This window comes from Colossoma macropomum, unplaced genomic scaffold, assembly GCF_904425465.1.
Source record: "Colossoma macropomum unplaced genomic scaffold, Colossoma_macropomum, whole genome shotgun sequence".
NCBI classification, from domain to species: domain Eukaryota; kingdom Metazoa; phylum Chordata; class Actinopteri; order Characiformes; family Serrasalmidae; genus Colossoma; species Colossoma macropomum.
In genome coordinates this window covers 1,811,087-1,824,775 of record NW_023494800.1, presented here as the reverse complement: position 1 = coordinate 1,824,775, position 13,689 = coordinate 1,811,087, and positions in this window count along the sequence as shown.

The window sequence follows — 13,689 nt, the reverse complement described above, 5'->3', positions numbered from 1 at the left end:
TATTATTTTCAGAAGTGTAAATTTAGGGGTTAGTCTTTTTGACAGACACCTCCCAATAAAAAGAACCATATAAATGATGATTTTATATATATATATATATATTTATATATATATATATATATACACGAGAGGGAGTGTTATCGTGAAATAACATCACGTGATTTGGCCGCCGTAGATCATCACAGCCGTGATGTTATTGGCGATAACACACTCCTCGAGTGTTCTACTGCTTTAATACAACAGTTAAATAAATAAAGTAATAAATTAATAAACTGGGCCGTGAACGCGGCGTTTAATATGTTTTAATGTTCGCAGTTCCTTCACCAAATTATAGTTCCTTAACGAGCAGCTCGTTGCTACGTCAGAGTAATGAACTCCGCCCACTCGCTGCTCAGTCTGCTGTAAGCTTCGCCTTTTGAAGTACAGACTGAGCCATAAAACTGTCACAATATCAAGTTCAGCTCAGTTTTGTCAGTTTTTTCCAGATCAGTATTAATGTTGTTTTGTTCCAGCCAGTCTGTAAAGCATCTTACAGCCCATTTAGTTTGGCGAATGGTGTTGGGTTCATTTCTGGCTGATTCCAGGTTGTTTAGCTGTTCTTCTGTCTCAGCTGCCGACTGAAAAGCTGCTCAGTGGTGACGACAGTTTGGGAATTTAGTGTCGTCTCATCTTCAGAGTCTGACCAAATCGGCTGTCGGTCAAATGTGATCTTAAAAGTGTCCATTTTCTGTTTGTGGCAAAGTAAGAAGTAAAAACGTTCAAATGTCTTGAGCGTCTCCTACAGCTGTCAAAGTTGTTGCTTAGCAGCGGCGTCTCAGCGGAGTGACACAGTGTTTGTGAAAAAAGTTAGAACGCTTCTCAGCTAATCAGCTTGCGTGGCCGGAACTAACTGTTGTATAATAATAAAACTTCATGACACATTTCATTTACTAAAGTAAAGACAATTTCATTGTTTTTTTGTTTTGTTTATGTTATTTTTCATCACAGAATATTCATTTCCAACTTATTTTCACAATGAAATTTGGATAAATTGAACTCTTGCAAGGAAGACTTTTCAATGTATCACCAGTAAATAGGTGCTGAATTTGTGATGCTAATTGATTCATGAAAATGTCTTTATTACTTTTTAATTTCTAATTAAGAACAAACTTTAGTGTTGCCAGTTATCAGCTACTAAGACTTTAGCTATCTTTGTGCTCAGTAAGTTTCAAAGACTTGTATTAACAAAATGTACATTGTGCATTATTACAACAAATACAGTGATTATTAGAGATTTTCCCATAACACACCTCCAACTATGTTCTAATACAGGTTATAATGGAAACTATTAGGAGTGTCCAATTTGGGTTTTTTGCTGAGCAAATATCAAGGCCAATGTACACTCAGCACTTTATTAGGAACACTGCACTAATACTGGGTGGGATTAACTTATTTTTACTTCGTCAACAAACCATGGAATTTGACCAGGAGTGTCCAAACTTTTGCGTACAACTGTAGTTTAATCATGGCCTTCTAAGGGTCAATGAGAACGAGAATTAAACATATTTGTTCAAGGTTATGACGAGGATTAAAACTCTATCTTTTTCCATTTCAGACGTGTTTCTGCATTCTGGTTTCATCTCTCTGGGCCTTTGAACAAAATGCTCCTAAATCTCCTCAGCGTCCCTCCAAACATCCTCTCGAATATAAATATAAACTCAGGCTACATCACTTTTCCATTCAAGCCAAATTCTCCTGCATGAAAGCTTAGCCTCCAGGGGTTCTGCATCAGCTCGCTGGGCTTCTGCTCTTCAGAACTTCAGCACGCTAACAGGACTTTCCTGGACTGTTTTTCCTAGAAATGATCTTCCTGTTGCTGCTGTTCAGAAAACCTCAGTCAGGATTTAAACTGAAGAGTTAGTCTTCAAAAGCAGGAGCTTCGCAGGAGCTTCGCAGGAACTTAGCGGCTTCATAAGACTAAAACGTGGGCGACGTTACCGGCCGGCGCACCTTCAACTGCTTTAGCAGGGACTAACTTTGTGCTTCTGCAGGACAGAGAACTGACTTTTATTATGAAATGACTTTTATGGGGCTCGTTTTCATCTGAGCAGTTTGAACACTTTGAAGCCACAACTTTCTGACCTGTTGGTGAAACTGAAACTGAAACTGACACGAAGAGGAAACAGCTGAAAGTGCAGATTGAAACTTTTATATAATACAGAATGTACATGGAATGTAAATGCACAATTTCAAAAAAGATGGTTCTTCAAGGGTTCTTTAGTAAAGAAAATGGTTCTACATAGAACCATGGACACTCAAAGAACTCTTTGCACGATTAAATGGCTCTATGCACGGTGAATTGGTTCTTCAGACTGATGGAGAATGTGTTATATATGATTCTATATAGCACCAAAAAGGGTTCTGCTATATAGCTTGACATTGTCACAATAGAAGAACCCTTTTTGGTGGTATATAGAACCCATTTCAAAAAGTTTCTATACAGAACCATATATATATATATATATATATATATATATATATATATATATATATATATATATATATATATATATATATATATATATATAATACATTAAAACCATCTCATACATTAAAACCATCTCACTGTCCATTTTATCAGCTCCACTGATCATATCACACTTAAAAAAGATGGTTCTTTGAGGGTTTCTTAGTGAGGAAAATGAACCATGAACTATCAGAGAACCCTTCATAATCATGAAATGGTTCTTCAGCTTGATGGAGAATGTGTTGTATATGATTTTATATAGAACTTTTTTGTAAAAGGTTTTCTTTACAAAAGAACCCAAGAAGAACCATCTTTTTCAAGATTGTGTAGTTTATTGTGTAACTTTGCATGATTAAAGGGTTTTGCAGGGGAAATCGTTCTTCAGATTGATGAATAATGTGCTTTAGATGGTTTTTGAAAAGGGTTTTATACAGCACCAAAAAGCGTTCTTCTATTGTTACAAGATTTACTTCGTAACAGTCGAAGAACTCTTAATTTATTTTGTTTTTTTTTTATAATGAAGGAATTTTAAAGTACTAGATAAGTATTAGGTAATTTGGGAAACATGACAGCAGTCTAACTGAATAACACCAAAGTGCCCATCAGGTTCTAGATATTAACTGGGTGAGTTACACATTTTAAAGTACTAGATAAGTATTAGGTAATTTGGGAAACATGATAGTAGTCTAACTAAATAACACCAAAGTGCCCAACATGTTCTAGATATTAACTGGATGAGTTAAACATTTTAAAGTACTAGATAAATATTAGTTAATTTAGGAAACATGATAGCAGTCTAACTATATAACACCAAAGTGCCCAACAGGTTCTGGATATTAACTGGGTGAGTTACAAATTTTAAAGTACTAGATAAGTACTGGTTAATTTGGGAAACATGATAGCAGTCATATAACACCAAAGTGCCCAACAGGTTCTAGATATTAACTGGGTGAGTTACACATTTTAAAGTACTAGATAAATATTAGTTAATTTAGGAAACATGATAGCAGTCTAACTATATAACACCAAAGTGCCCAACAGGTTCTAGATATTAACTGGGTGAGTTACACATTTTAAAGTACTAGATAAATATTAGTTAATTTAGGAAACATGATAGCAGTCTAACTAATTAACATTAAAGTGCCCAACAGGTTCTAGATATTGGCTGGGTAAGTATGAAATACAAATTTTAAAGTACTAGATAAGTACTGGTTAATTTGGCTAATATGATGATAGTCTAACTAAATCACACCAAAAAGCCCAACAGGTTTTAGCTGGGTAAGTATGAGAACCGCACAGCACTGAGTAATTATTTAAGCAGTTATATGATGTAAAATATTGTAGATGAATAAAGTAAACTAAACTGAATCTGGGCTGTTAAAGAAAGCAGTGGTTCTGACTGTGGTTCTACTGGGTTCTTACTGTTTACTGCAGAAAACTCTCTTTGTATTCTGTCATTTTACTCCATATAACTCACTCACTACTCAGAGTTTCTGACTGACTTTCCTGCTTAAACCTGACATTACAGTGAAATTTACTGTATGTTTATATTTACCACCTAATTACTGCAGTAAGGATGAGATATCTCACTATGTTCTTTATTAGCATAATATTTAGAACCTGTTAGACATTTCAGTGTAAATTAGTCAGAGTGTCTTTGTACTTGATCGGGTGCCACTGCTCACCAGCCCTCTGGACCGGCTTGACCACCATCAAGCTCCATGCTGTACTACGCCGTGCAAACCTCACCCTCACAACCTGACCCCACTGATGCTGCTGCTGCCGCTGCATGAACTAAACTGATCAAATTAATCATTTGCTCCACCTGTTTTCCCCGTTTTTGTGCTAACAATGTTTACTATCCGGTGTCGACCAGAGGAGGATGGGTTCCCCTTCTGAGTCTTGGTTCCTCTCAAGGTTTCTTCCTGTTTCTCTTAGGGAGTTTTTCCTTGCCACTGTCGCCACTGGTGACACTCATGGGGGCTCGGACCCGGAATTCTTTCTGTAATGCTGATTTACCTTGCAAAGCTGCTTTGTGACAACACCTGTTGTAAAAAGCGCTATATAAATAAACTTTGCTTACATACTTAACATTATTTTATCCAAAATAATTATCTAATTTATTTCTAGAACTTAGTGCACTGTAAAAAGAAGCTTTACTGGAATCAAAAGCTGCCAGTTATACATTAATATGATGTGATTTTTTGTGATAATTCATACTTAATAGTTTGCATAAAAAGGTTTTTACAAAGTGTTTGTTGTGCATTATTAAAACAATAATAATAACATTATTAGTTATTTTCTCATAACTAGGTATGTTCTAACAGGTCGTAATGAGTTTGGCTTAATGCAAAGTGAATAAACCTTCATCAATGAACAAAACCTCTTCAAACAAAGCGATACTGATATTTGCTGATACTGTTGTTGTGGATTGTGAGTTCCAGCCGTCAGTGCTGAAAACAACAACTATCACAGCCTGAAAGAGAGAAAAATGCAGGAAATAAATAAGACAAAAGCAAAAACGGACAACAGAAGACACTGCGATGTGCTGAGTCCGTCAACAGCGTGAGGAAGAGGGCTATAAAATAATAAAAACATACATAAACTATGAATCCCACAGGCCTCAGAGCTCTATATACAGTATTTATTGACACATCGCCTTCTCCACGAGTTCTCATAGATCAAAACAAATATTATTCCTCTCTCAGTACAAACGCTGTGTAATATAGTTGGAAGTGGCGCGGAGGCTTTGCGGTTTGCTTTATTGGGCTTTATTTACTGTAAGATTTCATTTGTGAAGGGGAGGCGTGAGGCTTCCACTGTGAAAATGTGCACAAATCACATTATTTATGATTCCTCATTGAGATCCTGCATGTGTGGGAGGCTTACAGAGAGAAAAGCGCTCAGAAAAGGAAAAGAAAAGGCACAAACACAATCTATTCAAAGCTCCAGAGTGACAGATGACAGATGTTTCCTTCTCTCCGTGTCCACAGGGCCACACTCCTTTCTTTCTTTATGTTTATCTCTCTTTCTTTCATGTTTATGTGTTGATCTCACACCCAGACGGTCAGAGAAGGCCGTCTCATCTGAAACGTCCATTTTACGACCTGAGATGTGTTTGGAGATGCACATCGGAAGAAAACTTTGTATCTCCATTTTTGATGTTTTTCAGTTTTAGACATAATTTGACAAGACCTTTTCCCTTTACATTGTGTGTAAAGTTCATGATGAATGGACCAAAAGAATCGACGCAAAATGACTTGGAAAAAAAGTCTGGTTCCATTGACTTCCATTGAAAGTATAGTAGGTTTTTTTATTCTCCTGTAAAGTTACCATTTTGGAGATACTAGGTTTTGTTCTGACAGCAGTGATGTATTCTTTCCATTTGTGAGAGAACTACAGAAAGAAACTGCGACTGTTAAAGGATATTTTGATACCAACAGCTTGACTGACTGATATGACTGTCAGTGTTTATCTGTGAATTGTCAAATAAAATGATGTTCTCATTTGTTAAATTTCTTAAATTCAGAACTAAACAAACAGCAGAAACTTACAAAGTCTTAATATCAATGTTGAAGCATGTTGAAAGGGGCGGAGCTTCTCAGTATTCTTACTCCATAGTCTGTAAACATTAAGTGTACTTAAAAATTAAATTGTTATATTATACTAGATAAGTATTAGGTAATGTGGAAAACATGATAGTAGTCTAAGTAAATAACACCAAAGTGCCCAACAGGTTCTAGATATTAACTGGGTGAGTTACAAATTTTATAGTACTAGATAAGTATTAGGTAATTTGGGAAACATGATAGTAGTCTAACTGAATAACACCAAAGTGCCCAACATGTTTAACATTTTGGGCACAGGTCATAACTTCTGAAATTCAATTTGAAATGTTAGTATTTTAAGTAATATTTATTTGAAATTTGCTAACATTTGCTGCTTATTTATTTTTTTTCTGGATTCATAAATTTTCAGTTAAAAAATTTGTAAACTTGCTTAAAACATTTTCCTTTATCATTTACAGTTGTTCAGAAAGTGTAGCAGATTGGTGTGTTTCTCTTCGCTGTCTCTCATTTTAAACATTTTCACCATATAGTTTGTGATATAACATGTTATCCTCATGCAAAAGGTGAGTTTTGGAATTTTATGTTGTTCTTACATTGTAGTTTGTAAACTACAAAAGTTAACAAATTAATTTCAAGCTAAGTTTACAGAAGACATTTTAGTTCTGAAATAGGTAATAACTTCTGAAATTCAATTTGAAAAGTCAATATTTTAAATAATATTTACTAGAAATTTGCTAAAATTTGCTGCTTAGTTATTTTTTTTTGAAATCGTAAATTTTCAGTTCAAAAATTTGAAAACTTGCTTAAAATGTATTCCATTATCATTTACAGTTGTTCAAAAAGTATAGCAGATTGTGTTTCTCTTCATTATCTCTCATTTTCCATTTTCTTCATATATAGTTTGGGATATGTTATACTAATGCAAAGGTGAGTTTTGGAATTTTATGATGTTATTCTTACTCTGTAGTCTGTAAACAGAGTGTACTTCAAAAATTAACAAATTAATTTCAAGCTAGGTTTACAGAAGAATTTTGAATTCCGAAGTAGGTCATAACTTCTCAAATTCAATTTGAAAAGTTAATATTTTAAGTAATATTTATTTAAAATTTGCTAACATTTGCTGTTTTTTTTTTCAGAAATCATAAATTTTAAGTTAAAAAATGAGTGAACTTGCTTAAAACATATTCCATTATCATTTACAATTTTTCAAAAAGTGTAGCAGATTGTGTTTCTCTTTATTATAATATGAGATATAGTTTGTGTTGTAACATTATCCTCATGCAAAAAGTGAGTTTTGGGATTTTCTGTTATTTTAATGATTATTATGTTTTGTGGTCTGTAGTGTTGAGAGCACTGTAGATTTTTATCACTGTAAAATTCTGATCTGATATAAAATTTGACATTAAAGTTTGAAACCAGTCTTCAGAAATAAAAGCTTGTCAGAAAATTAGAGCTCTCTATTGATAATAACACTAAAGCAGCCTGAACATTTCAAATTAACCCCTTAAAATCTCAGGCTTATTACACACTAGTCTTATTATTCAGTTACTACAGGGACTTTGATGCAAACTCACTGAGCTATTCTTAGGCTAAAGAAGTGTGTTATTCAATGTTGGGCTCATGACCTGTTAAGGGCTTAACTGAAGCTCTAATTGTATCCTAACAAAGAAGTTCCATTCTATTATTTGAAGCTCAGTGTGAGTTTTAGGTTACTCTAACATGTAACATCAAATGATTTATTTAAGGTGCATAACAAATTGTTTATACATGATGGTGTTTTATTGTGGAGATTTTTTTGGCTGAAATTTTAAAATCGGACAATTTTATCGGCCAAACGATATATTGGTTAAGCCTCGGTCTGTTTACTTCTGAAAACTGGAGACATAAATGAGAGAATCAGCAGAACAAAGCAATAACAACAATAACATTCTCTCTATAAAAATACAATTTGCACAAAAGAAAAAAACCAAAACAAAACAGAAACACAAAAAACTGATGTAATTCATTTGAGTTCACTGTGAAATAGGAAGTTATTTTACTAAGTGAGCAAGTGACAAGTTTTCAGAGTATATTTACATTATTGATTGGTCTCCTCTGCCTTTTCCTTCACATTGCTTAGCCATACAGTAAAGTACAAACCAGAAAATCTTAGAAAACGTATGAGCTTAGAAATTGAGTTGTATTTACAGTAAGTGTAATCAGCATTACGTCATATTTACACCAGTTTTTTTTTTTTTTCATTTTTTAAATTTTTTTGGAACTGGTTTAGATTAAGCCCTAACTCCCAAAGTTGCTCTCATAACCCATAACATATCTTATAATAGATTACATCACTAATGCTAAAAATTATTCTGCAAACATTAAATAATTGAGCGTCTAACAAACTTAGATGATCTGGTAACATCTTAAAATAGAGATAAAATGAAAGTAGGGGGAGTAAATTGTGTGAATGATATGTATTTGAGAGAAACAGATGAATAAAAAAATTAATCAATATTCAAATAAATATCAGGGCAATGAGACATGACGGATGCAAACTATTGCACTTTATAAATTCAATTGCTTTTGCAGAAATAAGTTCAATAGTGCCTTAAATAAGTCCATACATCTGTAGTATATATGTATAATCAGAATATATTGATATTACCATCACCTTAGACATACAATCACTATCAGTGCTTTATAGCATCGTATATACCAGAAAACATTCACACTTTTTGGCCCTTAAAGATTTTTTTTACTATATTTCACTATAAAAGCACTGCTTTCTGTTTTCCTCATTACAAATACAATAAAGAATAAATAGAGTATAATAAAGCGTTTATATATTAACGTTTATTACCTAGTGCCGTTAACTGGACTATAGATTTGACCTCGAGATATGGAATGTGATAATATAAAGTGTAAAATGTTCATTTGATTAAATAATAATGGCATAGATTTGCATGCAGTATGCTTTGAGGCCTGGACGAGGATGTGATTAAAGGCTGTTATGGAAGGTATTCACTGCATTCCTGATCACATGCTGATTTATTTGTTTTTATCTACAATCTGTCCATTAATATGAGTGACGTGCTTTAATGATATTCTATATTTAGCTGTTACCGATCGTCTAAGAGTTTAGGAAAGTCAGAAATATAACTGTATAAAAAGTTATTACAGCTGTGTTCCAGCGACTTTGCAGAATTTCTGCCTAACTGACTGGTTAAGATGTAAACAAAGTCGTTCAGAGTCAGAATCGTTCACAGTGGTGGTGATAGGAACCAGACGTCCACCTCTAAAAGCTCCCTCACAGAAAGTTACTATATGAAATGGTTATGAATTCACTGCCTGATGACTGAGACACTGTTTTATGATAGTTTAGAGAACTTAAACTCCATTCATGGTGGAGGGATACATGCAGGGCGCTGTGAGGCAAAATAGTCCCCAAAGAAAAGTTATTATTTCAGATTTTCCACTATTTTCCATCATCAACATTCCATATAAACTCAGAAGACTCGTGTAGGTTCACTGGCGGTTCTGGATAGTAAATAAAATGTCTATATTTGTGTTGTAGTCATGGCGACCCCTGGTTCCTATCACCACCACTGTGAAGACATCTGAACCATTTCACACCAAACCATTCTGATTACGTCTCAAACACTCAATTATGGAGGAATTTTGGAAAATCGGTGGAATTCCCCTGTAATATGCCTGTATTCACTGGAAGAATTGAAGAATTTGTTCTATCAAGTTAGAAATGCTTGTTTTTGAATCTCAGAACTTTACAGCACCGTCTAACTTTCCCCCCGCAGCCGTTATGGCTTTAAGATTTTAGTGCGAAGACTTTTACTCGAGGAAACTGTGATGCAAAAATGCTACGGAAACAATTTTACATACAGTTCGTCACAAATACTACATCGTTATAAACCACAATAAACGATAAGATACCATAACAGCACGTTCCCGAAATCAGATAAAGTTTTTTTTTCTCTTTGTTTTCTTCATTGGCAATATTGTCCTTTCTAGCGTCTTCTCTTGAAATAATTTGGATCAGAAACAGAAGAAGAAATCAACATTCTTTTCCACTGAAACTAACAGATTTCAAACGGAAAGGGGAAAATCTGCAGCAGTGAATGGAAATAAAGATGTTCGATCCAGACGACTCAGTATTGTGCTTATGATTTACAGGCATTTACGTCAGAAGTCTCGTCGCGTATCCTCTCGCCTCCGTGTGAAAGATATGAGTAGATTCAGGGCTCCACGGGAGTGAAATCGTCTTTTTTTAATCCTGATAAACTGAAGTCCAGCCCGCTTTCCCACGACCTGCTTAGCCCCATCAGTTCTTCACAATTTCAGAAAGAAATAGATCATTCCATATGTAAACACAGATATATGCTTAATGAAGTCTCACTTGATTTAAATACAGATATTTTTTAAACAATCCTATACAATAGATATTTACAAGTCATGGTGCAAAAAGAAAGGAAAAAATAAATAAATAAATAAATAAATAAATAACATTAAAAAAATTAAAAAGAAAATAGTTTTTTTTTTATTTATTCTGGTGAATTGGCCTGGAGTGGACTCCTTAACTGCTGGCTGCATTTAGTACAGTAAGTAATCCTGCAGGAATGTGAGTATTTCATGAGGACTTGTGTGCATGTTCACTATAAACCCTTTGGGCTCTAAATTATGTAAATTAATTAAGAAGAAACAGAATTAATACACAGAAATAAACAAATAATGTCACTGAGAAATCTATTCCATTTAAACTGGCGATGGCCCAGTCTACTGTTTACAGTACATTTCCAACTATAACTTTTTTCAACACTGACCAATCGTATGGTTCAGCTGCCCTCTTCAAGCTCCGCCCACAAATGTGCTCTTTTGTAGCTACTGTTGTGAGGTTGGAAAAGCTTTACAGGCCGCTGGTAAAAAAAATCCATTCAATCTCACTTTATTTTCTACACTAATTTTTTTTGTAGAAATATATTTGAAGTGTTCGAACAAACCAGACAAGTTATGGTTCCATGGAGAGAACATCTGAGTCTGACGCCTGTGTTGAAAGCACATCTGTGGCTTCATCTGATGTAAAATCCAAATCTCCAGGCTCGCTACTTCGCTCCATCTACCAGGTTGCTTGCCTCTCTTAGAAATAAAGGTTCTGTTCAGGTACATTTTTCGTTCATCAAGGTACAAACAGTGTAAATGTTCCCTCAAAGCTCCAACAGTGGTTTTAAGGTCTGATTGTGAACCTTAAATAAGTTTTTCCAGGTGAAAAGTTCGTATTTGTACCTTTTCATAACCGAATGTTTTAAACAGAACAGTAAAATAAAAGCCTGGAGACGAGACGGGGTGTGTGGAGTCAGTACAGCTTAGAACATATCATTTCAGTGGATTATGGTTCAGTTATGTTCCCTGACTAAAGGTACTGAGATGGAGCCTTGAGGGTTCCACCCCAGTGACGCAAGGGGAACCGCCCCAGAGACAGTTTAGTACCTTTATTTCTGACAGTGTAGGGGGTAACAGTAAAGTGTATGCACAGGTTAACCAGCGCTTCATGGAGGTGGTCTAACTCAGGGTACAAAAGGCAACATTGCGGCCCTAGCGAGGGTCCAGTATGGCAGGGCACTGTTTGCAGCTGCGCTGGGAATACATGCTGTCTAGCACCGCGCTAGCGTGACGTTCTCTGCTGGGAGTGATGATGTCAGGCGCCCGAGCTGAGATGGGATATATTTCCATATTTTAACAGTGTGATTAAAAAGAATAAACATGGTACAAGAATGTGCTGATAAAATGTATTGTGGCGTCGCCACTGTAAACAGTTCAGTCTTTTAAAGAGAAGAAATGCTTATGTTGGGCTGTTTTGGGACTTTTATGTTGAAGAGCCTGATTGTGGGGGGAGTGGTGGGTTTTCCCCAGTAGAGCAGAGGCCTGTGTTTTTAGCTGTTAGCGCTGGAGAGGCTGTGTTTCTTCTCGCCGCGTTTTCAGCAAATTAAAAATAAAGCTGCGTTATGGTTCATAACCTCGAGTCGTCTCAGTTTCTCCTGAACCCTGGATGTTGCAGTGCTTTACAGTTCAGCTTTATACATATATATATATATATATATATATATATATATATATATATATATATATATAGATGAAAACAGAAATTAAAAAAATGAATACCTAACCAACAAACGAATATCCGAACAATCGAATACTCGGCTCCAGCTCTAGAACACACTCAAATATATTTTTCCACAAATTTTAGCCCCCAATTTGTATTTATTCATTAATGTGCCATAAATTTTGTAAATTTATTTCCAACATATTAAATTCAGCAAATAATCATCAGCCTAGACGTGTTTGGTGTCTGAAGCTTCTTTACTGTTAACACTGGAGCTACGAGGCTAACGTAGTTAATGGTTAATGGAAGTTTATGGCTACCAATTAGCATGCCGCTAACCAGTAGCAGTGCCAGGACTGCCGTTTTGGGTGGGCTTGACAAATTTGCAGGTGGGCTGAACCTTTCTCTCCTGTGGACGGGGGATAAAGGCTACAGGAAACGAGGCATAATCCATAACAGAAATTTGCTAAATGTTCTTCAGAACGTGTTAAACTCAGCTAGTCGACCAGAACACGTACAGTTGTACGCACAAGTTTGAACCCCCTCTGTTCCTCAACACATCCTCTACAGACAACAAAATCAAATATAAAAAAAGCAAATATTATTTTGATTCATTTGCTGAGTTTCACAAATTGCAAATAAATAAAACTAATAATTAAATATTAAATGTTTCTTTACTTTTGCACAGGTTTTATGCTGAGTTCAGCAAATAAACAGTAACTGTGTATTAAAATGTGCAGAAGTGTCTTCACTGCAGACTTATTTACAAAAAACGTCATTTGAGGGCGTTTAAACTTGTGCACACGACGGTAACTCCTCTGTGATGTGATGTTTCCTACTTTTCTTTGTAACTGCTGCGTCCAGTACTGATTCTTATTCTTGTGGTCACTTTGTTTGGGTGGTGGATCATTCTCAGCACTGCAGTAACACTGACGTGGTGGTGGTGTGTTAGTGTGTGTTGTGCTGGTACGAGTGGATCAGACACAGCAGTGCTGCTGGAGTTTTTAAACACCTCAGTGTCACTGCTGGACTGAGAATAGTCCACCAACCAAAGACATCCAGCCAACAGCGACCTGTGGGCAGCGTCCTGTGACCACTGATGAAGGACTAGAGGATGACCAACACAAACTGTGCAGCAGCAGATGAGCTATCGTCTCTGACTTTACATCTACAAGGTGGACTGACAAGGTAGGAGTGTCTAATAGAGTGGACAGTGAATGGACACAGTGTTTAAAACCTCCTGCAGCACTGCTGTGTCTGATCCACTCATACCAGCACAACACACACTAACACACCACCACCACATCAGTGTTACTGCAGTGCTGAGAATGATCCACCACCCAAATAGTACCTGCTCTGTGAGGGTCCATGGGGGTCCTGACCACTGAAGAACAGGGTAAAAGGGGGCTAACAAAGTATCAGAGAAACAGATGGACTACAGTCTGTAACTGTAGAACTACAAAGTGCACCTATATAGTAAGTGGAGCTGATAAAATGGACAATGAGTGTAGAAACAAGGA